This window comes from Diprion similis, chromosome 11 (genome assembly GCF_021155765.1).
Source record: "Diprion similis isolate iyDipSimi1 chromosome 11, iyDipSimi1.1, whole genome shotgun sequence".
Lineage (NCBI taxonomy): Eukaryota > Metazoa > Arthropoda > Insecta > Hymenoptera > Diprionidae > Diprion > Diprion similis.
The window spans coordinates 147,314-172,825 of record NC_060115.1 but is presented as its reverse complement, the minus strand read 5'-3'; positions in this window follow the sequence as shown (position 1 = coordinate 172,825).

Here is a 25,512-nt window from a genome sequence, read left to right as displayed (position 1 = left end):
GCACTATTTCGACGTAATTTTGCGAGAGAAAACGAATAATCGCAGGCTCAATGCGCTGCGGGCAACGGATCAAAAGTAACAGCCAAAAAACTGCAGATTTTCGTTGTCATTTCTCTGCTGTCGGTCCTACGCTTTCTTTAATGTAATTTTTGAGTTCCTGGGCTCCCAATTAGCCAAGAAACAGTCATACAAATGAATCCGACGACTAGAAATTTTTAGCTCCAAAAATCGCAAAAAAAGTAAGGCTAACCCCTTTGGATTTTTGTCGAAAATTTCAACGACTTTGGAAAGTGCTGCAATCAATTCTTTAGGGCACTATTCCGACGTAATTTCGCGAGAGAAAACGATTAATCGCAGGCCCAATGCGCTACGGGCAACGGATCAAAAGTTACAGCCAAAAAACTACAGATTTTTGTCATCATTTCTCTGCTGTCGGTCCCACGCTTTTTTCAATGTAATTTTTGAGTTCCTGGGGTCCCAATCAGCCTAAAAACAGTCATACAAATCAATTCGACGACCAGAAATTTTCGTCTCCAAAAATCGCAAAAAGTAAGGCTAACCCCTTTGGACTTTTGTCGAAAATTTTAACGACTTTGAAAAGTGCTGCAATTAATTCTTCAGGGCACTATTTCGACGTAATTTTGCGAGAGGAAACGATTAATCGCAGGCTCAATGCGCTGCGGGCATCGGATCAAAAGTTACAGCCAAAAAACTGCAGATTTTCGTCGTCATTTCTCTGCTGTCGGCCCTACGCTTTCTTTGATGTAATTTTTGAGTTCCTGGGGTCCCAATTAGCCAAGAAACAGTCATACAAATGAATTCGACGACTAGAAATTTTTGGCTCCAAAAATCGCGAAAAAAGTAAGGCTAACCCCTTTGGACTTTTGTCGAAAATTTCATCGACTTTGAAAAGTGCTGCAATTAATTCTTCGGGGCACTATGCCGACGTAATTTTGCGAGAGGAAACGATTAATCGCAGGCTCAATGCGCTGCGGGCATCGGATCAAAAGTTACAGCCAAAAAACTGCAGATTTTCGTCGTCATTTCTCTGCTGTCGGTCCTACGCTTTCTTTGATGTAATTTTTGAGTTCCTGGGGTCCCAATTAGCCAAGAAACAGTCATACAAATGAATTCGACGACTAGAAATTTTTGGCTCCAAAAATCGCGAAAAAAGTAAGGCTAACCCCTTTGGATTTTTGTCGAAAATTTTAACGACTTTGGAAAGTGCTGCAATCAATTCTTTAGGGCACTTTTCCGACGTAATTTCGCGAGAGAAAACGATTAATCGCAGGCTTAATGCGCTACGGGCAACGGATCAAAAGTTACAGCCAAAAAACTGCAGATTTTTGTCATTATTTCTCTGCTGTCGGTACCACGCTTTTTTCAATGTAATTTTTGAGTTCCTGGGGTTCCAATCAGCCTAGAAACAGTCATACAAATCAATTCGACAACCAGAAATTTTCGTCTCCAAAAATCGCAAAAAAAGTAAGGCTAACCCCTTTGGACTTTGGTCGAAAATTTCATCGACTTTGAAAAGTGCTGCAATTAATTCTTCGGGGCACTATTCCGACGTAATTTTGCGAGAGGAAACGATTAATCGCAGGCTCAATGCGCTGCGGGCATCGAATCAAAAGTTACAGCCAAAAAACTGCAGATTTTCGTCGTCATTTCTCTGCTGTCGGTCCTACGCTTTCTTTGATGTAATTTTTGAGTTCCTGGGGTCCCAATTAGCCAAGAAACAGTCATACAAATGAATTCGACGACTAGAAATTTTTGGCTCCAAAAATCGCAAAAAAAGTAAGGCTAACCCCTTTGGATTTTTGTCGAAAATTTTAACGACTTTGGAAAGTGCTGCAATCGATTCTTTAGGGCACTTTTCCGACGTAATTTCGCGAGAGAAAACGATTCATCGCAGGCCCAATGCGCTACGGGCAACGGATCAAAAGTTACAGCCAAAAAACTGCAGATTTTTGTCATCATTTCTCTGCTGTCGGTCCCACGCTTTTTTCAATGTAATTTTTGAGTTCCTGGGGTCCCAATCAGCCTAGGAACAGTCATACAAATCAATTCGACGACCAGAAATTTTCGTCTCCAAAAATCGCTAAAAAAGTAAGGCTAACCCCTTTGGATTTTTGTCGAAAATTTCGGAGACTTTGAAAAGTGCTGCAATTAATTCTTTGGGGCACTATTCCGACGTAATTTTTCGAGAGAAAACGATTAATCGCAGGCCCAATGCGCTGCGGGCAACGGATCAAAAGTTACAGCCAAAAAACTGCAGATTTTTGTTGTCATATCTCTGCTGTCGGTCCTACGCTTTCTTCAATGTAATTTTTGAGTTTCTGGGGTCCCAATTAGCCTAGTAACAGTCATACAAATGAATTCGACGACTAGAAATTTTCGGCTCCAAAAATCGCAAAAAAAGTAAGGCTAACCCCTTTGGATTTTTGTCGAAAATTTCGACGACTTCGAAAAGTGCTGCAATTAATTCTTCAGGGCACTATTCCGACGTAATTTTGCGAGAGAAAACGATTAATCGCAGGCTCAATGCGCTGCAGGCAACGGTTTAAAAGTTACAGCCAAAAAACTGCAGATTTTCGTCGTCATTTCTCTGCTGTCGGTCCTACGCTTTCTTCAATGTAATTTTTGAGTTTCTGGGGTCCCAATCAGCCTAGAAACAGTCATACAAATCAATTCGACGACCAGAAATTTTCGTCTCTAAAAATCGCAAAAAAAGTAAGGCTAACCCCTTTGGACTTTTGTCGAAAATTTCATCGACTTTGAAAAGTGCTGCAATTAATTCTTCGGGGCACTATTCCGACGTAATTTTGCGAGAGGAAACGATTAATCGCAGGCTCAATGCGCTGCGGGCATCGAATCAAAAGTTACAGCCAAAAAACTGCAGATTTTCGTCGTCATTTCTCTGCTGTCGGTCCTACGCTTTCTTTGATGTAATTTTTGAGTTCCTGGGGTCCCAATTAGCCAAGAAACAGTCATACAAATAAATTCGACGACTAGAAATTTTTGGCTCCAAAAATCGCAAAAAAAGTAAGGCTAACCCCTTTGGATTTTTGTCGAAAATTTTAACGACTTTGGAAAGTGCTGCAATCAATTCTTTAGGGCACTTTTCCGACGTAATTTCGCGAGAGAAAACGATTAATCGCAGGCCCAATGCGCTACGGGCAACGGATCAAAAGTTACAGCCAAAAAACAGCAGATTTTTGTCATTATTTCTCTGCTGTCGGTACCACGCTTTTTTTAATGTAATTTTTGAGTTCCTGGGGTCCCAATCAGCCTAGAAACAGTCATACAAATCAATTCGACAACCAGAAATTTTCGTCTCCAGAAATCGCAAAAAAAGTAAGGCTAACCCCTTTGGACTTTTGTCGAAAATTTCAACGACTTTGAAAAGTGCTGCAATTAATTCTTCAGGGCACTATTCCGACGTAATTTTGCGAGAGAAAACGATTAATCGCAGGCTCAATGCGCTGCGGGCAACGGATCAAAAGTTACAGCCAAAAAACTGCAGATTTTTGTCATCATTTCTCTGCTGTCGGTCCTACGCTTTTTTCAATGTAATTTTTGAGTTCCTGGGGTCCCAATCAGCCTAGAAACAGTCATACAAATCAATTCGACGACCAGAAATTTTCGTCTCCAAAAATCGCAAAAAAAGTAAGGCTAACCCCTTTGGACTTTTGTCGAAAATTTCAACGACTTTGAAAAGTGCTGCAATTATATCTTCAGGGCACTATTCCGAAGTAATTTTGCGAGAGAAAACGATTAATCGCAGGCTCAATGCGCTGCGGGCAACGGATCAAAAGTTACAGCCAAAAAACTGCAGATTTTTGTCATCATTTCTCTGCTGTCGGTCATACGCTTTTTTCAATGTAATTTTTGAGTTCCTGGGGTCCCAATCAGCCTAGAAACAGTCATACAAATCAATTCGACGACCAGAAATTTTCGGCTCCAAAAATCGCAAAAAAAGTGAGGCTAACCCCTTTGGATTTTTGTAAAAAATTTTAACGGCTTTGAAAAGTGCTGCAATTATTTCATCGGGGCACTATTCCGACGTAGATTTGCGAGAGAAAACGATTAATCGCAGGCTCAATGCGCTGCGGGCAACGGATCAAAAGTTACAGCCAAAAAACTGCAGATTTTTGTCGTCATTTCTCTGCTGTCGGTCCTACGCTTTCTTTAATGTAATTTTCGAGTTCCTGGGGTCTCAATTAGCCAAGAAACAGTCATACAAATCAATTCGACGACTAGAAATTTTTGGCCACAAAAATCGCAAAAAAAGTAAGGCTAACCCCTTTGAATTTTTGTCGAAAATTTTAACGACTTTGGAGAGTGCTGCAATCAATTCTTTAGGGCACTATTCCGACGTAATTTCGCGAGAGAAAACGATTAATCGCAGGCCCAAGGCGCTACGGGCAACGGATCAAAAGTTACAGCCAAAAAACTGCAGATTTTTGTCATCATTTCTCTGCTGTCGGTCCCACGCTTTTTTCAATGTAATTTCTGAGTTCCTGGGGTCCCAATCAGCCCAAAAACAGTCATACAAATCAATTCGACGACCAGAAATTTTCGTCTTCAAAAATCGCAAAAAAAGTAAGGCTAACCCCTTTGGACTTTTGTCGAAAATCTCAACGACTTTGAAAAGTGCTGCAATTAATTCTTCAGGGCACTATTTCGACGTGATTTTGCGATAGAAAACGATTAATCGCAGGCTCAATGCGCTGCGGGCAACGGATCAAAAGTTACAGCCAAAAAACTGCAGATTTTTGTCATCATTTCTCTGCTGTCGGTCCTACGCTTTTTTCAATGTAATTTTTGAGTTCCTGGGGTCCCAATCAGCCTAGAAACAGTCATACAAATCAATTCGACGACCAGAAATTTTCGTCTCCAAAAATCGCAAAAAAAGTAAGGCTAACCCCTTTGGACTTTTGTCGAAAATTTCAACGACTTTGAAAAGTGCTGCAATTATATCTTCAGGGCACTATTCCGAAGTAATTTTGCGAGAGAAAACGATTAATCGCAGGCTCAATGCGCTGCGGGCAACGGATCAAAAGTTACAGCCAAAAAACTGCAGATTTTTGTCATCATTTCTCTGCTGTCGGTCATACGCTTTTTTCAATGTAATTTTTGAGTTCCTGGGGTCCCAATCAGCCTAGAAACAGTCATACAAATCAATTCGACGACCAGAAATTTTCGGCTCCAAAAATCGCAAAAAAAGTGAGGCTAACCCCTTTGGATTTTTGTAAAAAATTTTAACGGCTTTGAAAAGTGCTGCAATTATTTCATCGGGGCACTATTCCGACGTAGATTTGCGAGAGAAAACGATTAATCGCAGGCTCAATGCGCTGCGGGCAACGGATCAAAAGTTACAGCCAAAAAACTGCAGATTTTTGTCGTCATTTCTCTGCTGTCGGTCCTACGCTTTCTTTAATGTAATTTTCGAGTTCCTGGGGTCTCAATTAGCCAAGAAACAGTCATACAAATCAATTCGACGACTAGAAATTTTTGGCCACAAAAATCGCAAAAAAAGTAAGGCTAACCCCTTTGAATTTTTGTCGAAAATTTTAACGACTTTGGAGAGTGCTGCAATCAATTCTTTAGGGCACTATTCCGACGTAATTTCGCGAGAGAAAACGATTAATCGCAGGCCCAAGGCGCTACGGGCAACGGATCAAAAGTTACAGCCAAAAAACTGCAGATTTTTGTCATCATTTCTCTGCTGTCGGTCCCACGCTTTTTTCAATGTAATTTCTGAGTTCCTGGGGTCCCAATCAGCCCAAAAACAGTCATACAAATCAATTCGACGACCAGAAATTTTCGTCTTCAAAAATCGCAAAAAAAGTAAGGCTAACCCCTTTGGACTTTTGTCGAAAATCTCAACGACTTTGAAAAGTGCTGCAATTAATTCTTCAGGGCACTATTTCGACGTGATTTTGCGATAGAAAACGATTAATCGCAGGCTCAATGCGCTGCGGGCAACGGATCAAAAGTTACAGCCAAAAAACTGCAGATTTTTGTCATCATTTCTCTGCTGTCGGTCCTACGCTTTTTTCAATGTAATTTTTGAGTTCCTGGGGTCCCAATCGGCCTAGAAACAGTCATACAAATCAATTCGACGACCAGAAATTTTCCTCTCCAAAAATCGCAAATAAAGTAAGGCCAACCCCTTGGGACTTTTGTCGAAAATTTCAACGACTTTGAAAAGTGCTGCAATTAATTCTTCAGGGCACTATTTCGACGTAATTTTGCGAGAGAAAACGAATAATCGCAGGCTCAATGCGCTGCGGGCAACGGATCAAAAGTAACAGCCAAAAAACTGCAGATTTTCGTTGTCATTTCTCTGCTGTCGGTCCTACGCTTTCTTTAATGTAATTTTTGAGTTCCTGGGCTCCCAATTAGCCAAGAAACAGTCATACAAATGAATCCGACGACTAGAAATTTTTAGCTCCAAAAATCGCAAAAAAAGTAAGGCTAACCCCTTTGGATTTTTGTCGAAAATTTCAACGACTTTGGAAAGTGCTGCAATCAATTCTTTAGGGCACTATTCCGACGTAATTTCGCGAGAGAAAACGATTAATCGCAGGCCCAATGCGCTACGGGCAACGGATCAAAAGTTACAGCCAAAAAACTACAGATTTTTGTCATCATTTCTCTGCTGTCGGTCCCACGCTTTTTTCAATGTAATTTTTGAGTTCCTGGGGTCCCAATCAGCCTAAAAACAGTCATACAAATCAATTCGACGACCAGAAATTTTCGTCTCCAAAAATCGCAAAAAGTAAGGCTAACCCCTTTGGACTTTTGTCGAAAATTTTAACGACTTTGAAAAGTGCTGCAATTAATTCTTCAGGGCACTATTTCGACGTAATTTTGCGAGAGGAAACGATTAATCGCAGGCTCAATGCGCTGCGGGCATCGGATCAAAAGTTACAGCCAAAAAACTGCAGATTTTCGTCGTCATTTCTCTGCTGTCGGCCCTACGCTTTCTTTGATGTAATTTTTGAGTTCCTGGGGTCCCAATTAGCCAAGAAACAGTCATACAAATGAATTCGACGACTAGAAATTTTTGGCTCCAAAAATCGCGAAAAAAGTAAGGCTAACCCCTTTGGACTTTTGTCGAAAATTTCATCGACTTTGAAAAGTGCTGCAATTAATTCTTCGGGGCACTATGCCGACGTAATTTTGCGAGAGGAAACGATTAATCGCAGGCTCAATGCGCTGCGGGCATCGGATCAAAAGTTACAGCCAAAAAACTGCAGATTTTCGTCGTCATTTCTCTGCTGTCGGTCCTACGCTTTCTTTGATGTAATTTTTGAGTTCCTGGGGTCCCAATTAGCCAAGAAACAGTCATACAAATGAATTCGACGACTAGAAATTTTTGGCTCCAAAAATCGCGAAAAAAGTAAGGCTAACCCCTTTGGATTTTTGTCGAAAATTTTAACGACTTTGGAAAGTGCTGCAATCAATTCTTCAGGGCACTATTCCGACGTAATTTCGCGAGAGAAAACGATTCATCGCAGGCCCAATGCGCTACGGGCAACGGATCAAAAGTTACAGCCAAAAAACTGCAGATTTTTGTCATTATTTCTCTGCTGTCGGTACCACGCTTTTTTTAATGTAATTTTTGAGTTCCTGGGGTCCCAATCAGCCTAGAAACAGTCATACAAATCAATTCGACAACCAGAAATTTTCGTCTCCAGAAATCGCAAAAAAAGTAAGGCTAACCCCTTTGGACTTTTGTCGAAAATTTCAACGACTTTGAAAAGTGCTGCAATTAATTCTTCAGGGCACTATTCCGACGTAATTTTGCGAGAGAAAACGATTAATCGCAGGCTCAATGCGCTGCCGGCAACGGATCAAAAGTTACAGCCAAAAAACTGCAGATTTTTGTCATCATTTCTCTGCTGTCGGTCCTACGCTTTTTTCAATGTAATTTTTAAGTTCCTGGGGTCCCAATCGGCCTAGAAACAGTCATACAAATCAATTCGACGACCAGAAATTTTCGGCTCCAAAAATCGCAAAAAAAGTAAGGCTAACCCCTTTGGATTTTTGTCAAAAATTTCAACGGCTTTGGAAAGTGCTGCAATTAATTCATCGGGGCACTATTCCGACGTAATTTTGCGAGAGAAAACGATTAATCGCAGGCTCAATGCGCTGCGGGCAACGGATCAAAAGTTACAGCCAAAAAACTGCAGATTTTCGTCGTCATTTCTCTGCTGTCGGTCCTACGCTTTCTTTAATGTAATTTTTGAGTTCCTGGGGTCTCAATTAGCCAAGAAACAGTCATACAAATCAATTCGACGACTAGAAATTTTTGGCTCCAAAAATCGCAAAAAAAGTAAGGCTAACCCCTTTAAATTTTTGTCGAAAATTTTAACGACTTTGGAGAGTGCTGCAATCAATTTTTTAGGGCACTATTCCGACGTAATTTCGCGAGAGAAAACGATTAATCGCAGGCCCAATGCGCTACGGGCAACGGATCAAAAGTTACAGCCAAAAAACCTGCAGATTTTTGTCATTATTTCTCTGCTGTCGGTCCCACGCTTTTTTTAATGTAATTTTTGAGTTCCTGGGGTCCCAATCAGCCTAGAAAAAGTCATACAAATCAATTCGACGACCAGAAATTTTCGTCTCCAAAAATCGCAAAAAAAGTAAGGCTAACCAATGACGAGTCCTTTCATTTTAATGATATCTCACCGGAGGATTTTCTACGTGCACTCGGACATTTCCGCTCTCAGTCTCGTGGGGTGGACGACATTTCTATGCGGGATCTAAAACTGTCCCTTCCTGTTGCTCTACCTTTCATACTTGAGCTACTCAATCGCTCTCTAAATTCTGCAGTGTTTCCTGACATCTGGAAACGTGCGCGCGTCACCCCCTTGGGTAAGGTGAAGCTCCCCACCGCTCTCGGACAGGTGCGGCCTATCGCAAACCTCTGTTTTCTCTTCAAGGTCTTCGAACGCATTGTCTTGGAACAGATCTCTGCTTTTCTTGAGCAGAATGATCTGCTCGACCCCCGGCAATCTGGCTTTCGTCGTGGTTTCAGCACCCAAACTGCTCTGCTTCGCGTGACGGAGGATGTACGTCGCGGCATGGACAGTCGTAAGCTCACTATTTTAGTCCTCTTTGACTACAGTAAGGCTTTTGATACGATTCCGCACGCTGTCCTCCTTGATCAGCTCTATAAAATTGGATTCTCCCATCATGCTCTTCGCTGGACGTCATCTTACCTACAAGGTAGAATGCAGGCTGTCTCGCTAAGTGATCAACCATTGTCCTCTTGGGCCCCTCTTGATCTAGGAGTGCCCCAGGGTTCCGTCCTGGGACCGCTCCTTTTCTCGCTTTTTATTAACGGTATCTCGTCGGTCCTGAAACACTGCAGCCACTTGGTCTACGCTGATGATCTTCAGATATATTTTCAGTGTACCCCTGATCAATTTGTCGACGCACTGGCTCTAGTTAATGATGATGTCGAAGCTGTACTGGGATGGTCGATACGCGCCTCTCTGCAGCTGAATGTATCCAAGACACACGCCATGGTTCTTGGCAGCAGCAACCTCCTGACAAGGCACTGCTCTGGCGCACTCTCGCCAGTTGTTCTCGATGGGCTCCCCCTGCGTTACTGTCAAACTGTACGGGATCTTGGTTTAATTCTTGACAGCAGTCTCTCCTGGGTTGCGCAGGTTAATCTTATCTCTAACCGAGTCCACGCTACTCTTCGACAGCTTTCGGCCTCGCGTCGTCTGCTTTCTCGCTCCCTGCGCAGGCTCCTCGTTGTCACCTTGATTTTCCCTGTGATCGACTACTGTTGTGTAGTACTCCTCGATCTCTCCACCAGCCTTAGTCTTAAGTTACAGCGCCTGCTCAACAATTGCGTCCGCTTCGTTTGTGGTTTTGCTCGGGATGTTCATGCTGCTCCCCACCGTAGAGAGCTAGGCTGGCTCACGGTTGCCGATCGTCGTCTGTACTTCCTTCTTAGTGCTCTTTTCGGTATCCTACGCACAGGGCGTCCGGCGTATTTGGCTGAATTGTTCACTACACGCGAGATCGGAGCTTACGGCACTGCTTTCCGTCATTGGGGGGAGCTTATGCCGCCTCTTCCGCGGTCTGAGGCTTTCCGCAACTCTTTGACGGTTGCTGGCAGTCGTCATTGGAATTCCTTGCCAGCTGAGCTTCGATCTTCTTCTGATCTTCCCGCCTTCAAGCGTGGTCTCTACCTGCATCTCTTTCAGACTGAAGCGTCTCGTTCCGTATTGTAACAGTGTCTAGGGGCTTTGTCCTTTCTTTAAACTCTCTTCTTTTGCATTCCTTTCTGTACGCACCGGTTCGAGTTAGCTGTACTTGTATCTTTAGTTTTAGTTTTAGTTTTAGCCATAGCCTTAATTGGACTTTAGTTTTAATGAAATTTGTATAAGTTTGTGCTTGTACTCTCTTGTAAAACATTTTGTTTCTTTGGTGCTACCAGTTTTCCAATATTGTAATGGAAATATCAATAAATACCTTCAACCTTCAACCCCTTTGGATTTTTGTCAAAAATTTCAACGGCTTTGAAAAGTGCTGCAATTATTTCATCGGGGCACTATTCCGACGTAATTTTGCGAGAGAAAACGATTAATCGCAGGCTCAATGCGCTGCGGGCAACGGATCAAAAGTTACAGCCAAAAAACTGCAGATTTTCGTCGTCATTTCTCTGCTGTCGGTCCTACGCTTTTTTTAATGTAATTTTCGAGTTCCTGGGGTCTCAATTAGCCAAGAAACAGTCATACGAATCAATTCGACGACTAGAAATTTTTGGCCACAAAAATCGCAAAAAAAGTAAGGCTAACCCCTTTGGATTTTTGTCGAAAATTTTAACGACTTTGGAAAGTGCTGCAATCAATTCTTTAGGGCACTTTTCCGACGTAATTTCGCGAGAGAAAACGATTAATCGCAGGCTTAATGCGCTGCGGGCATCGAATCAAAAGTTACAGCCAAAAAACTGCAGATTTTCGTCGTCATTTCTCTGCTGTCGGTCCTACGCTTTCTTTGATATAATTTTTGAGTTCCTGGGGTCCCAATTAGCCAAGGAATAGTCATACAAATAAATTCGACAACCAGAAATTTTCGTCTCCAAAAATCGCAAAAAAAGTAAGGCTAACCCCTTTGGACTTTGGTCGAAAATTTCATCGACTTTGAAAAGTGCTGCAATTAATTCTTTGGGGCACTATTCCGACGTAATTTTGCGAGAGAAAACGATTAATCGCAGGCCCAATGCGCTACGGGCAACGGATCAAAAGTTACAGCCAAAAAACTGCAGATTTTTGTCATTATTTCTCTGCTGTCGGTACCACGCTTTTTTTAATGTAATTTTTGAGTTCCTGGGGTCCCAATCAGCCTAGAAACAGTCATACAAATCAATTCGACAACCAGAAATTTTCGTCTCCAGAAATCGCAAAAAAAGTAAGGCTAACCCCTTTGGACTTTTGTCGAAAATTTCAACGACTTTGAAAAGTGCTGCAATTAATTCTTCAGGGCACTATTCCGACGTAATTTTGCGAGAGAAAACGATTAATCGCAGGCTCAATGCGCTGCGGGCAACGGATCAAAAGTTACAGCCAAAAAACTGCAGATTTTTGTCATCATTTCTCTGCTGTCGGTCCTACGCTTTTTTCAATGTAATTTTTGAGTTCCTGGGGTCCCAATCAGCCTAGAAACAGTCATACAAATCAATTCGACGACCAGAAATTTTCGGCTCCAAAAATCGCAAAAAAAGTAAGGCTAACCCCTTTGGATTTTTGTCAAAAATTTCAACGGCTTTGGAAAGTGCTGCAATTAATTCATCGGGGCACTATTCCGACGTAATTTTGCGAGAGAAAACGATTAATCGCAGGCTCAATGCGCTGCGGGCAACGGATCAAAAGTTACAGCCAAAAAACTGCAGATTTTCGTCGTCATTTCTCTGCTGTCGGTCCTACGCTTTCTTTAATGTAATTTTTGAGTTCCTGGGGTCTCAATTAGCCAAGAAACAGTCATACAAATCAATTCGACGACTAGAAATTTTTGGCTCCAAAAATCGCAAAAAAAGTAAGGCTAACCCCTTTGGATTTTTGTCAAAAATTTCAACGGCTTTGGAAAGTGCTGCAATTAATTCATCGGGGCACTATTCCGACGTAATTTTGCGAGAGAAAACGATTAATCGCAGGCTCAATGCGCTGCGGGCAACGGATCAAAAGTTACAGCCAAAAAACTGCAGATTTTCGTCGTCATTTCTCTGCTGTCGGTCCTACGCTTTCTTTAATGTAATTTTTGAGTTCCTGGGGTCTCAATTAGCCAAGAAACAGTCATACAAATCAATTCGACGACTAGAAATTTTTGGCTCCGAAAATCGCAAAAAAAGTAAGGCTAACCCCTTTAAATTTTTGTCGAAAATTTTAACGACTTTGGAGAGTGCTGCAATCAATTTTTTAGGGCACCATTCCGACGTAATTTCGCGAGAGAAAACGATTAATCGCAGGCCCAATGCGCTACGGGCAACGGATCAAAAGTTACAGCCAAAAAACCTGCAGATTTTTGTCATTATTTCTCTGCTGTCGGTCCCACGCTTTTTTTAATGTAATTTTTGAGTTCCTGGGGTCCCAATCAGCCTAGAACAAGTCATACAAATCAATTCGACGACCAGAAATTTTCGTCTCCAAAAATCGCAAAAAAAGTAAGGCTAACCCCTTTGGACTTTTGTCGAAAATTTCAACGACTTTGAAAAGTGCTGCAATTATATCTTCAGGGCACTATTCCGACGTAATTTTGCGAGAGAAAACGATTAATCGCAGGCTCAATGCGCTGCGGGCAACGGATCAAAAGTTACAGCCAAAAAACTGCAGATTTTTGTCATCATTTCTCTGCTGTCGGTCATACGCTTTTTTCAATGTAATTTTTGAGTTCCTGGGGTCCCAATCAGCCTAGAAACAGTCATACAAATCAATTCGACGACCAGAAATTTTCGGCTCGGAAAATCGCAAAAAAAGTGAGGCTAACCCCTTTGGATTTTTGTCAAAAATTTCAACGGCTTTCAAAAGTGCTGCAATTATTTCATCGGGGCACTATTCCGACGTAATTTTGCGAGAGAAAACGATTAATCGCAGGCTCAATGCGCTGCGGGCAACGGATCAAAAGTTACAGCCAAAAAACTGCAGATTTTCGTCGTCATTTCTCTGCTGTCGGTCCTACGCTTTTTTTAATGTAATTTTCGAGTTCCTGGGGTCTCAATTAGCCAAGAAACAGTCATACAAATCAATTCGACGACTAGAAATTTTTGGCCACAAAAATCGCAAAAAAAGTAAGGCTAACCCCTTTGGATTTTTGTCGAAAATTTTAACGACCTTGGAAAGTGCTGCAATCAATTCTTTAGGGCACTTTTCCGACGTAATTTCGCGAGAGAAAACGATTAATCGCAGGCTTAATGCGCTACGGGCAACGGATCAAAAGTTACAGCCAAAAAACTGCAGATTTTTGTCATTATTTCTCTGCTGTCGGTACCACGCTTTTTTCAATGTAATTTTTGAGTTCCTGGGGTCCCAATCAGCCTAGAAACAGTCATACAAATCAATTCGACAACCAGAAATTTTCGTCTCCAAAAATCGCAAAAAAAGTAAGGCTAACCCCTTTGGACTTTGGTCGAAAATTTCATCGACTTTGAAAAGTGCTGCAATTAATTCTTCGGGGCACTATTCCGACGTAATTTTGCGAGAGGAAACGATTAATCGCAGGCTCAATGCGCTGCGGGCATCGAATCAAAAGTTACAGCCAAAAAACTGCAGATTTTCGTCGTCATTTCTCTGCTGTCGGTCCTACGCTTTCTTTGATGTAATTTTTGAGTTCCTGGGGTCCCAATTAGCCAAGAAACAGTCATACAAATGAATTCGACGACTAGAAATTTTTGGCTCCAAAAATCGCAAAAAAAGTAAGGCTAACCCCTTTGGATTTTTGTCGAAAATTTTAACGACTTTGGAAAGTGCTGCAATCGATTCTTTAGGGCACTTTTCCGACGTAATTTCGCGAGAGAAAACGATTCATCGCAGGCCCAATGCGCTACGGGCAACGGATCAAAAGTTACAGCCAAAAAACTGCAGATTTTTGTCATCATTTCTCTGCTGTCGGTCCCACGCTTTTTTCAATGTAATTTTTGAGTTCCTGGGGTCCCAATCAGCCTAGAAACAGTCATACAAATCAATTCGACGACCAGAAATTTTCGTCTCCAAAAATCGCTAAAAAAGTAAGGCTAACCCCTTTGGATTTTTGTCGAAAATTTCGGAGACTTTGAAAAGTGCTGCAATTAATTCTTTGGGGCACTATTCCGACGTAATTTTTCGAGAGAAAACGATTAATCGCAGGCCCAATGCGCTGCGGGCAACGGATCAAAAGTTACAGCCAAAAAACTGCAGATTTTTGTTGTCATATCTCTGCTGTCGGTCCTACGCTTTCTTCAATGTAATTTTTGAGTTTCTGGGGTCCCAATTAGCCTAGTAACAGTCATACAAATGAATTCGACGACTAGAAATTTTCGGCTCCAAAAATCGCAAAAAAAGTAAGGCTAACCCCTTTGGATTTTTGTCGAAAATTTCGACGACTTCGAAAAGTGCTGCAATTAATTCTTCAGGGCACTATTCCGACGTAATTTTGCGAGAGAAAACGATTAATCGCAGGCTCAATGCGCTGCAGGCAACGGTTTAAAAGTTACAGCCAAAAAACTGCAGATTTTCGTCGTCATTTCTTCGCTGTCGGTCCTACGCTTTCTTCAATGTAATTTTTGAGTTTCTGGGGTCCCAATCAGCCTAGAAACAGTCATACAAATCAATTCGACGACCAGAAATTTTCGTCTCTAAAAATCGCAAAAAAAGTAAGGCTAACCCCTTTGGACTTTTGTCGAAAATTTCATCGACTTTGAAAAGTGCTGCAATTAATTCTTCGGGGCACTATTCCGACGTAATCTTGCGAGAGGAAACGATTAATCGCAGGCTCAATGCGCTGCGGGCATCGAATCAAAAGTTACAGCCAAAAAACTGCAGATTTTCGTCGTCATTTCTCTGCTGTCGGTCCTACGCTTTCTTTGATGTAATTTTTGAGTTCCTGGGGTCCCAATTAGCCAAGAAACAGTCATACAAATAAATTCGACGACTAGAAATTTTTGGCTCCAAAAATCGCAAAAAAAGTAAGGCTAACCCCTTTGGATTTTTGTCGAAAATTTCAACGACTTTGGAAAGTGCTGCAATCAATTCTTTAGGGCACTTTTCCGACGTAATTTCGCGAGAGAAAACGATTAATCGCAGGCCCAATGCGCTACGGGCAACGGATCAAAAGTTACAGCCAAAAAACTGCAGATTTTTGTCATTATTTCTCTGCTGTCGGTACCACGCTTTTTTTAATGTAATTTTTGAGTTCCTGGGGTCCCAATCAGCCTAGAAACAGTCATACAAATCAATTCGACAACCAGAAATTTTCGTCTCCAGAAATCGCAAAAAAAGTAAGGCTAACCCCTTTGGACTTTTGTCGAAAATTTCAACGACTTTGAAAAGTGCTGCAATTAATTCTTCAGGGCACTATTCCGACGTAATTTTGCGAGAGAAAACGATTAATCGCAGGCTCAATGCGCTGCGGGCAACGGATCAAAAGTTACAGCCAAAAAACTGCAGATTTTTGTCATCATTTCTCTGCTGTCGGTCCTACGCTTTTTTCAATGTAATTTTTGAGTTCCTGGGGTCCCAATCAGCCTAGAAAAAGTCATACAAATCAATTCGACGACCAGAAATTTTCGTCTCCAAAAATCGCAAAAAAAGTAAGGCTAACCCCTTTGGACTTTTGTCGAAAATTTCAACGACTTTGAAAAGTGCTGCAATTATATCTTCAGGGCACTATTCCGACGTAATTTTGCGAGAGAAAACGATTAATCGCAGGCTCAATGCGCTGCGGGCAACGGATCAAAAGTTACAGCCAAAAAACTGCAGATTTTTGTCATCATTTCTCTGCTGTCGGTCATACGCTTTTTTCAATGTAATTTTTGAGTTCCTGGGGTCCCAATCAGCCTAGAAACAGTCATACAAATCAATTCGACGACCAGAAATTTTCGGCTCGGAAAATCGCAAAAAAAGTGAGGCTAACCCCTTTGGATTTTTGTCAAAAATTTCAACGGCTTTCAAAAGTGCTGCAATTGATTCATCGGGGCACTATTCCGACGTAATTTCGCGAGAGAAAACGATTAATCGCAGGCCCAATGCGCTACGGGCAACGGATCAAAAGTTACAGCCAAAAAACTGCAGATTTTTGTCATTATTTCTCTGCTGTCGGTCCTACGCTTTCTTTAATGTAATTTTTGAGTTCCTGGGGTCTCAATTAGCCAAGAAACAGTCATACAAATCAATTCGACGACTAGAAATTTTTGGCTCCGAAAATCGCAAAAAAAGTAAGGCTAACCCCTTTAAATTTTTGTCGAAAATTTTAACGACTTTCGAGAGTGCTGCAATCAATTTTTTAGGGCACCATTCCGACGTAATTTCGCGAGAGAAAACGATTAATCGCAGGCCCAATGCGCTACGGGCAACGGATCAAAAGTTACAGCCAAAAAACCTGCAGATTTTTGTCATTATTTCTCTGCTGTCGGTCCCACGCTTTTTTTAATGTAATTTTTGAGTTCCTGGGGTCCCAATCAGCCTAGAAAAAGTCATACAAATCAATTCGACGACCAGAAATTTTCGTCTCCAAAAATCGCAAAAAAAGTAAGGCTAACCCCTTTGGACTTTTGTCGAAAATTTCAACGACTTTGAAAAGTGCTGCAATTATATCTTCAGGGCACTATTCCGACGTAATTTTGCGAGAGAAAACGATTAATCGCAGGCTCAATGCGCTGCGGGCAACGGATCAAAAGTTACAGCCAAAAAACTGCAGATTTTTGTCATCATTTCTCTGCTGTCGGTCATACGCTTTTTTCAATGTAATTTTTGAGTTCCTGGGGTCCCAATCAGCCTAGAAACAGTCATACAAATCAATTCGACGACCAGAAATTTTCGGCTCGGAAAATCGCAAAAAAAGTGAGGCTAACCCCTTTGGATTTTTGTCAAAAATTTCAACGGCTTTCAAAAGTGCTGCAACTATTTCATCGGGGCACTATTCCGACGTAATTTTGCGAGAGAAAACGATTAATCGCAGGCTCAATGCGCTGCGGGCAACGGATCAAAAGTTACAGCCAAAAAACTGCAGATTTTCGTCGTCATTTCTCTGCTGTCGGTCCTACGCTTTTTTTAATGTAATTTTCGAGTTCCTGGGGTCTCAATTAGCCAAGAAACAGTCATACAAATCAATTCGACGACTAGAAATTTTTGGCCACAAAAATCGCAAAAAAAGTAAGGCTAACCCCTTTGGATTTTTGTCGAAAATTTTAACGACCTTGGAAAGTGCTGCAATCAATTCTTTAGGGCACTTTTCCGACGTAATTTCGCGAGAGAAAACGATTAATCGCAGGCTTAATGCGCTACGGGCAACGGATCAAAAGTTACAGCGAAAAAACTGCAGATTTTTGTCATTATTTCTCTGCTGTCGGTACCACGCTTTTTTCAATGTAATTTTTGAGTTCCTGGGGTCCCAATCAGCCTAGAAACAGTCATACAAATCAATTCGACAACCAGAAATTTTCGTCTCCAAAAATCGCAAAAAAAGTAAGGCTAACCCCTTTGGACTTTGGTCGAAAATTTCATCGACTTTGAAAAGTGCTGCAATTAATTCTTCGGGGCACTATTCCGACGTAATTTTGCGAGAGGAAACGATTAATCGCAGGCTCAATGCGCTGCGGGCATCGAATCAAAAGTTACAGCCAAAAAACTGCAGATTTTCGTCGTCATTTCTCTGCTGTCGGTCCTACGCTTTCTTTGATGTAATTTTTGAGTTCCTGGGGTCCCAATTAGCCAAGAAACAGTCATACAAATGAATTCGACGACTAGAAATTTTTGGCTCCAAAAATCGCAAAAAAAGTAAGGCTAACCCCTTTGGATTTTTGTCGAAAATTTTAACGACTTTGGAAAGTGCTGCAATCGATTCTTTAGGGCACTTTTCCGACGTAATTTCGCGAGAGAAAACGATTCATCGCAGGCCCAATGCGCTACGGGCAACGGATCAAAAGTTACAGCCAAAAAACTGCAGATTTTTGTCATCATTTCTCTGCTGTCGGTCCCACGCTTTTTTCAATGTAATTTTTGAGTTCCTGGGGTCCCAATCAGCCTAGAAACAGTCATACAAATCAATTCGACGACCAGAAATTTTCGTCTCCAAAAATCGCTAAAAAAGTAAGGCTAACCCCTTTGGATTTTTGTCGAAAATTTCGGAGACTTTGAAAAGTGCTGCAATTAATTCTTTGGGGCACTATTCCGACGTAATTTTTCGAGAGAAAACGATTAATCGCAGGCCCAATGCGCTGCGGGCAACGGATCAAAAGTTACAGCCAAAAAACTGCAGATTTTTGTTGTCATATCTCTGCTGTCGGTCCTACGCTTTCTTCAATGTAATTTTTGAGTTTCTGGGGTCCCAATTAGCCTAGTAACAGTCATACAAATGAATTCGACGACTAGAAATTTTCGGCTCCAAAAATCGCAAAAAAAGTAAGGCTAACCCCTTTGGATTTTTGTCGAAAATTTCGACGACTTCGAAAAGTGCTGCAATTAATTCTTCAGGGCACTATTCCGACGTAATTTTGCGAGAGAAAACGATTAATCGCAGGCTCAATGCGCTGCAGGCAACGGTTTAAAAGTTACAGCCAAAAAACTGCAGATTTTCGTCGTCATTTCTCTGCTGTCGGTCCTACGCTTTCTTCAATGTAATTTTTGAGTTTCTGGGGTCCCAATCAGCCTAGAAACAGTCATACAAATCAATTCGACGACCAGAAATTTTCGTCTCTAAAAATCGCAAAAAAAGTAAGGCTAACCCCTTTGGACTTTTGTCGAAAATTTCATCGACTTTGAAAAGTGCTGCAATTAATTCTTCGGGGCACTATTCCGACGTAATTTTGCGAGAGGAAACGATTAATCGCAGGCTCAATGCGCTGCGGGCATCGAATCAAAAGTTACAGCCAAAAAACTGCAGATTTTCGTCGTCATTTCTCTGCTGTCGGTCCTACGCTTTCTTTGATGTAATTTTTGAGTTCCTGGGGTCCCAATTAGCCAAGAAACAGTCATACAAATAAATTCGACGACTAGAAATTTTTGGCTCCAAAAATCGCAAAAAAAGTAAGGCTAACCCCTTTGGATTTTTGTCGAAAATTTTAACGACTTTGGAAAGTGCTGCAATCAATTCTTTAGGGCACTTTACCGACGTAATTTCGCGAGAGAAAACGATTAATCGCAGGCCCAATGCGCTACGGGCAACGGATCAAAAGTTACAGCCAAAAAACTGCAGATTTTTGTCATTATTTCTCTGCTGTCGGTACCACGCTTTTTTTAATGTAATTTTTGAGTTCCTGGGGTCCCAATCAGCCTAGAAACAGTCATACAAATCAATTCGACAACCAGAAATTTTCGTCTCCAGAAATCGCAAAAAAAGTAAGGCTAACCCCTTTGGACTTTTGTCGAAAATTTCAACGACTTTGAAAAGTGCTGCAATTAATTCTTCAGGGCACTATTCCGACGTAATTTTGCGAGAGAAAACGATTAATCGCAGGCTCAATGCGCTGCGGGCAACGGATCAAAAGTTACAGCCAAAAAACTGCAGATTTTTGTCATCATTTCTCTGCTGTCGGTCCTACGCTTTTTTCAATGTAATTTTTGAGTTCCTGGGGTCCCAATCAGCCTAGAAAAAGTCATACAAATCAATTCGACGACCAGAAATTTTCGTCTCCAAAAATCGCAAAAAAAGTAAGGCTAACCCCTTTGGACTTTTGTCGAAAATTTCAACGACTTTGAAAAGTGCTGCAATTATATCTTCAGGGCACTATTCCGACGTAATTTTGCGAGAGAAAACGATTAATCGCAGGCTCAATGCGCTGCGGGCAACGGATCAAAAGTTACAGCCAAAAAACTGCAGATTTTTGACATCATTTCTCTGCTGTCGGTCATACGCTTTTTTCAATGTAATTTTTGAGTTCCTGGGGTCCCAATCAGCCTAGAAACAGTCATACAAATCAATTCGACGACCAGAAATTTTCGGCTCGGAAAATCGCAAAAAAAGTGAGGCTAACCCCTTTGGATTTTTGTCAAAAATTTCAACGGCTTTCAAAAGTGCTGCAATTACTTCATCGGGGCACTATTCCGACGTAATTTCGCGAGAGAAAACGATTAATCGCAGGCCCAATGCGCTACGGGCAACGGATCAAAAGTTACAGCCAAAAAACTGCAGATTTTTGTCATTATTTCTCTGCTGTCGGTACCACGCTTTTTTTAATGTAATTTTTGAGTTCCTGGGGTCTCAATTAGCCAAGAAACAGTCATACAAATTAATTCGACGACTAGAAATTTTTGGCTCCGAAAATCGCAAAAAAAGTAAGGCTAACCCCTTTAAATTTTTGTCGAAAATTTTAACGACTTTGGAGAGTGCTGCAATCAATTTTTTAGGGCACCATTCCGACGTAATTTCGCGAGAGAAAACGATTAATCGCAGGCCCAATGCGCTACGGGCAACGGATCAAAAGTTACAGCCAAAAAACCTGCAGATTTTTGTCATTATTTCTCTGCTGTCGGTCCCACGCTTTTTTTAATGTAATTTTTGAGTTCCTGGGGTCCCAATCAGCCTAGAAAAAGTCATACAAATCAATTCGACGACCAGAAATTTTCGTCTCCAAAAATCGCAAAAAAAGTAAGGCTAACCCCTTTGGACTTTTGTCGAAAATTTCAACGACTTTGAAAAGTGCTGCAATTATATCTTCAGGGCACTATTCCGACGTAATTTTGCGAGAGAAAACGATTAATCGCAGGCTCAATGCGCTGCGGGCAACGGATCAAAAGTTACAGCCAAAAAACTGCAGATTTTTGTCATCATTTCTCTGCTGTCGGTCATACGCTTTTTTCAATGTAATTTTTGAGTTCCTGGGGTCCCAATCAGCCTAGAAACAGTCATACAAATCAATTCGACGACCAGAAATTTTCGGCTCGGAAAATCGCAAAAAAAGTGAGGCTAACCCCTTTGGATTTTTGTCAAAAATTTCAACAGCTTTCAAAAGTGCTGCAATTATTTCATCGGGGCACTATTCCGACGTAATTTTGCGAGAGAAAAAGATTAATCGCAGGCTCAATGCGCTGCGGGCAACGGATCAAAAGTTACAGCCAAAAAACTGCAGATTTTCGTCGTCATTTCTCTGCTGTCGGTCCTACGCTTTTTTTCCTGTAATTTTCGAGTTCCTGGGGTCTCAATTAGCCAAGAAACAGTCATACAAATCAATTCGACGACTAGAAATTTTTGGCCACAAAAATCGCAAAAAAAGTAAGGCTAACCCCTTTGGATTTTTGTCGAAAATTTTAACGACCTTGGAAAGTGCTGCAATCAATTCTTTAGGGCACTTTTCCGACGTAATTTCGCGAGAGAAAACGATTAATCGCAGGCTTAATGCGCTACGGGCAACGGATCAAAAGTTACAGCCAAAAAACTGCAGATTTTTGTCATTATTTCTCTGCTGTCGGTACCACGCTTTTTTCAATGTAATTTTTGAGTTCCTGGGGTCCCAATCAGCCTAGAAACAGTCATACAAATCAATTCGACAACCAGAAATTTTCGTCTCCAAAAATCGCAAAAAAAGTAAGGCTAACCCCTTTGGACTTTGGTCGAAAATTTCATCGACTTTGAAAAGTGCTGCAATTAATTCTTCGGGGCACTATTCCGACGTAATTTTGCGAGAGGAAACGATTAATCGCAGGCTCAATGCGCTGCGGGCATCGAATCAAAAGTTACAGCCAAAAAACTGCAGATTTTCGTCGTCATTTCTCTGCTGTCGGTCCTACGCTTCCTTTGATGTAATTTTTGAGTTCCTGGGGTCCCAATTAGCCAAGAAACAGTCATACAAATGAATTCGACGACTAGAAATTTTTGGCTCCAAAAATCGCAAAAACAGTAAGGCTAACCCCTTTGGATTTTTGTCGAAAATTTTAACGACTTTGGAAAGTGCTGCAATCGATTCTTTAGGGCACTTTTCCGACGTAATTTCGCGAGAGAAAACGATTCATCGCAGGCCCAATGCGCTACGGGCAACGGATCAAAAGTTACAGCCAAAAAACTGCAGATTTTTGTCATCATTTCTCTGCTGTCGGTCCCACGCTTTTTTCAATGTAATTTTTGAGTTCCTGGGGTCCCAATCAGCCTAGAAACAGTCATACAAATCAATTCGACGACCAGAAATTTTCGTCTCCAAAAATCGCTAAAAAAGTAAGGCTAACCCCTTTGGATTTTTGTCGAAAATTTCGGAGACTTTGAAAAGTGCTGCAATTAATTCTTTGGGGCACTATTCCGACGTAATTTTTCGAGAGAAAACGATTAATCGCAGGCCCAATGCGCTGCGGGCAACGGATCAAAAGTGACAGCCAAAAAACTGCAGATTTTTGTTGTCATATCTCTGCTGTCGGTCCTACGCTTTCTTCAATGTAATTTTTGAGTTTCTGGGGTCCCAATTAGCCTAGTAACAGTCATACAAATGAATTCGACGACTAGAAATTTTCGGCTCCAAAAATCGCAAAAAAAGTAAGGCTAACCCCTTTGGATTTTTGTCGAAAATTTCGACGACTTCGAAAAGTGCTGCAATTAATTCTTCAGGGCACTATTCCGACGTAATTTTGCGAGAGAAAACGATTAATCGCAGGCTCAATGCGCTGCAGGCAACGGTTTAAAAGTTACAGCCAAAAAACTGCAGATTTTCGTCGTCATTTCTCTGCTGTCGGTCCTACGCTTTCTTCAATGTAATTTTTGAGTTTCTGGGGTCCCAATCAGCCTAGAAACAGTCATACAAATCAATTCGACGACCAGAAATTTTCGTCTCTAAAAATCGCAAAAAAAGTAAGGCTAACCCCTTTGGACTTTTGTCGAAAATTTCATCGACTTTGAAAAGTGCTGCAATTAATTCTTCGGGGCACTATTCCGACGTAATTTTGCGAGAGGAAACGATTAATCGCAGGCTCAATGCGCTGCGGGCATCGAATCAAAAGTTACAGCCAAAAAACTGCATATTTTCGTCGTCATTTCTCTGCTGTCGGTCCTACGCTTTCTTTGATGTAATTTTTGAGTTCCTGGGGTCCCAATTAGCCAAGAAACAGTCATACAAATAAATTCGACGACTAGAAATTTTTGGCTCCAAAAATCGCAAAAAAAGTAAGGCTAACCCCTTTGGATTTTTGTCGAAAATTTTAACGACTTTGGAAAGTGCTGCAATCAATTCTTTAGGGCACTTTTCCGACGTAATTTCGCGAGAGAAAACGATTAATCGCAGGCCCAATGCGCTACGGGCAACGGATCAAAAGTTACAGCCAAAAAACTGCAGATTTTTGTCATCATTTCTCTGCTGTCGGTCCCACGCTTTTTTTAATGTAATTTTTGAGTTCCTGGGGTCCCAATCAGCCTAGAAACAGTCATACAAATCAATTCGACAACCAGAAATTTTCGTCTCCAGAAATCGCAAAAAAAGTAAGGCTAACCCCTTTGGACTTTTGTCGAAAATTTCAACGACTTCGAAAAGTGCTGCAATTAATTCTTCAGGGCACTATTCCGACGTAATTTTGCGAGAGGAAACGATTAATCGCAGGCTCAATGCGCTGCGGGCATCGAATCAAAAGTTACAGCCAAAAAACTGCAGATTTTCGTCGTCATTTCTCTGCTGTCGGTCCTACGCTTTCTTTGATGTAATTTTTGAGTTCCTGGGGTCCCAATTAGCCAAGAAACAGTCATACAAATAAATTCGACGACTAGAAATTTTTGGCTCCAAAAATCGCAAAAAAAGTAAGGCTAACCCCTTTGGATTTTTGTCGAAAATTTTAACGACTTTGGAAAGTGCTGCAATCAATTCTTTAGGGCACTTTTCCGACGTAATTTCGCGAGAGAAAACGATTAATCGCAGGCCCAATGCGCTACGGGCAACGGATCAAAAGTTACAGCCAAAAAACTGCAGATTTTTGTCATTATTTCTCTGCTGTCGGTACCACGCTTTTTTTAATGTAATTTTTGAGTTCCTGGGGTCCCAATCAGCCTAGAAACAGTCATACAAATCAATTCGACAACCAGAAATTTTCGTCTCCAGAAATCGCAGAAAAAGTAAGGCTAACCCCTTTGGACTTTTGTCGAAAATTTCAACGACTTTGAAAAGTGCTGCAATTAATTCTTCAGGGCACTATTCCGACGTAATTTTGCGAGAGAAAACGATTAATCGCAGGCTCAATGCGCTGCGGGCAACGGATCAAAAGTTACAGCCAAAAAACTGCAGATTTTTGTCATCATTTCTCTGCTGTCGGTCCTACGCTTTTTTCAATGTAATTTTTGAGTTCCTGGGGTCCCAATTAGCCTAGAAACAGTCATACAAATCAATTCGACGAACAGAAATTTTCCTCTCCAAAAATCGCAAAAAAAGTAAGGCTAACCCCTTTGGACTTTTGTCGAAAATTTCAACGACTTTGAAAAGTGCTGCAATTATATCTTCAGGGCACTATTCCGAAGTAATTTTGCGAGAGAAAACGATTAATCGCAGGCTCAATGCGCTGCGGGCAACGGATCAAAAGTTACAGCCAAAAAACTGCAGATTTTTGTCATCATTTCTCTGCTGTCGGTCATACGCTTTTTTCAATGTAATTTTCGAGTTCCTGGGGTCCCAATCAGCCTAGAAACAGTCATACAAATCAATTCGACGACCAGAAATTTTCGGCTCCAAAAATCGCAAAAAAAGTGAGGCTAACCCCTTTGGATTTTTGTCAAAAATTTTAACGGCTTTGAAAAGTGCTGCAATTATTTCATCGGGGCACTATTCCGACGTAATTTTGCGAGAGAAAACGATTAATCGCAGGCTCAATGCGCTGCGGGCAACGGATCAAAAGTTACAGCCAAAAAACTGCAGATTTTCGTCGTCATTTCTCTGCTGTCGGTCCTACGCTTTCTTTAATGTAATTTTCGAGTTCCTGGGGTCTCAATTAGCCAAGAAACAGTCATACAAATCAATTCGACGACTAGAAATTTTTGGCCACAAAAATCGCAAAAAAAGTAAGGCTAACCCCTTTGAATTTTTGTCGAAAATTTTAACGACTTTGGAGAGTGCTGCAATCAATTCTTTAGGGCACTATTCCGACGTAATTTCGCGAGAGAAAACGATTAATCGCAGGCCCAAGGCGCTACGGGCAACGGATCAAAAGTTACAGCCAAAAAACTGCAGATTTTTGTCATCATTTCTCTGCTGTCGGTCCCACGCTTTTTTCAATGTAATTTTTGAGTTCCTGGGGTCCCAATCAGCCCAAAAACAGTCATACAAATCAATTCGACGACCAGAAATTTTCGTCTTCAAAAATCGCAAAAAAAGTAAGGCTAACCCCTTTGGAC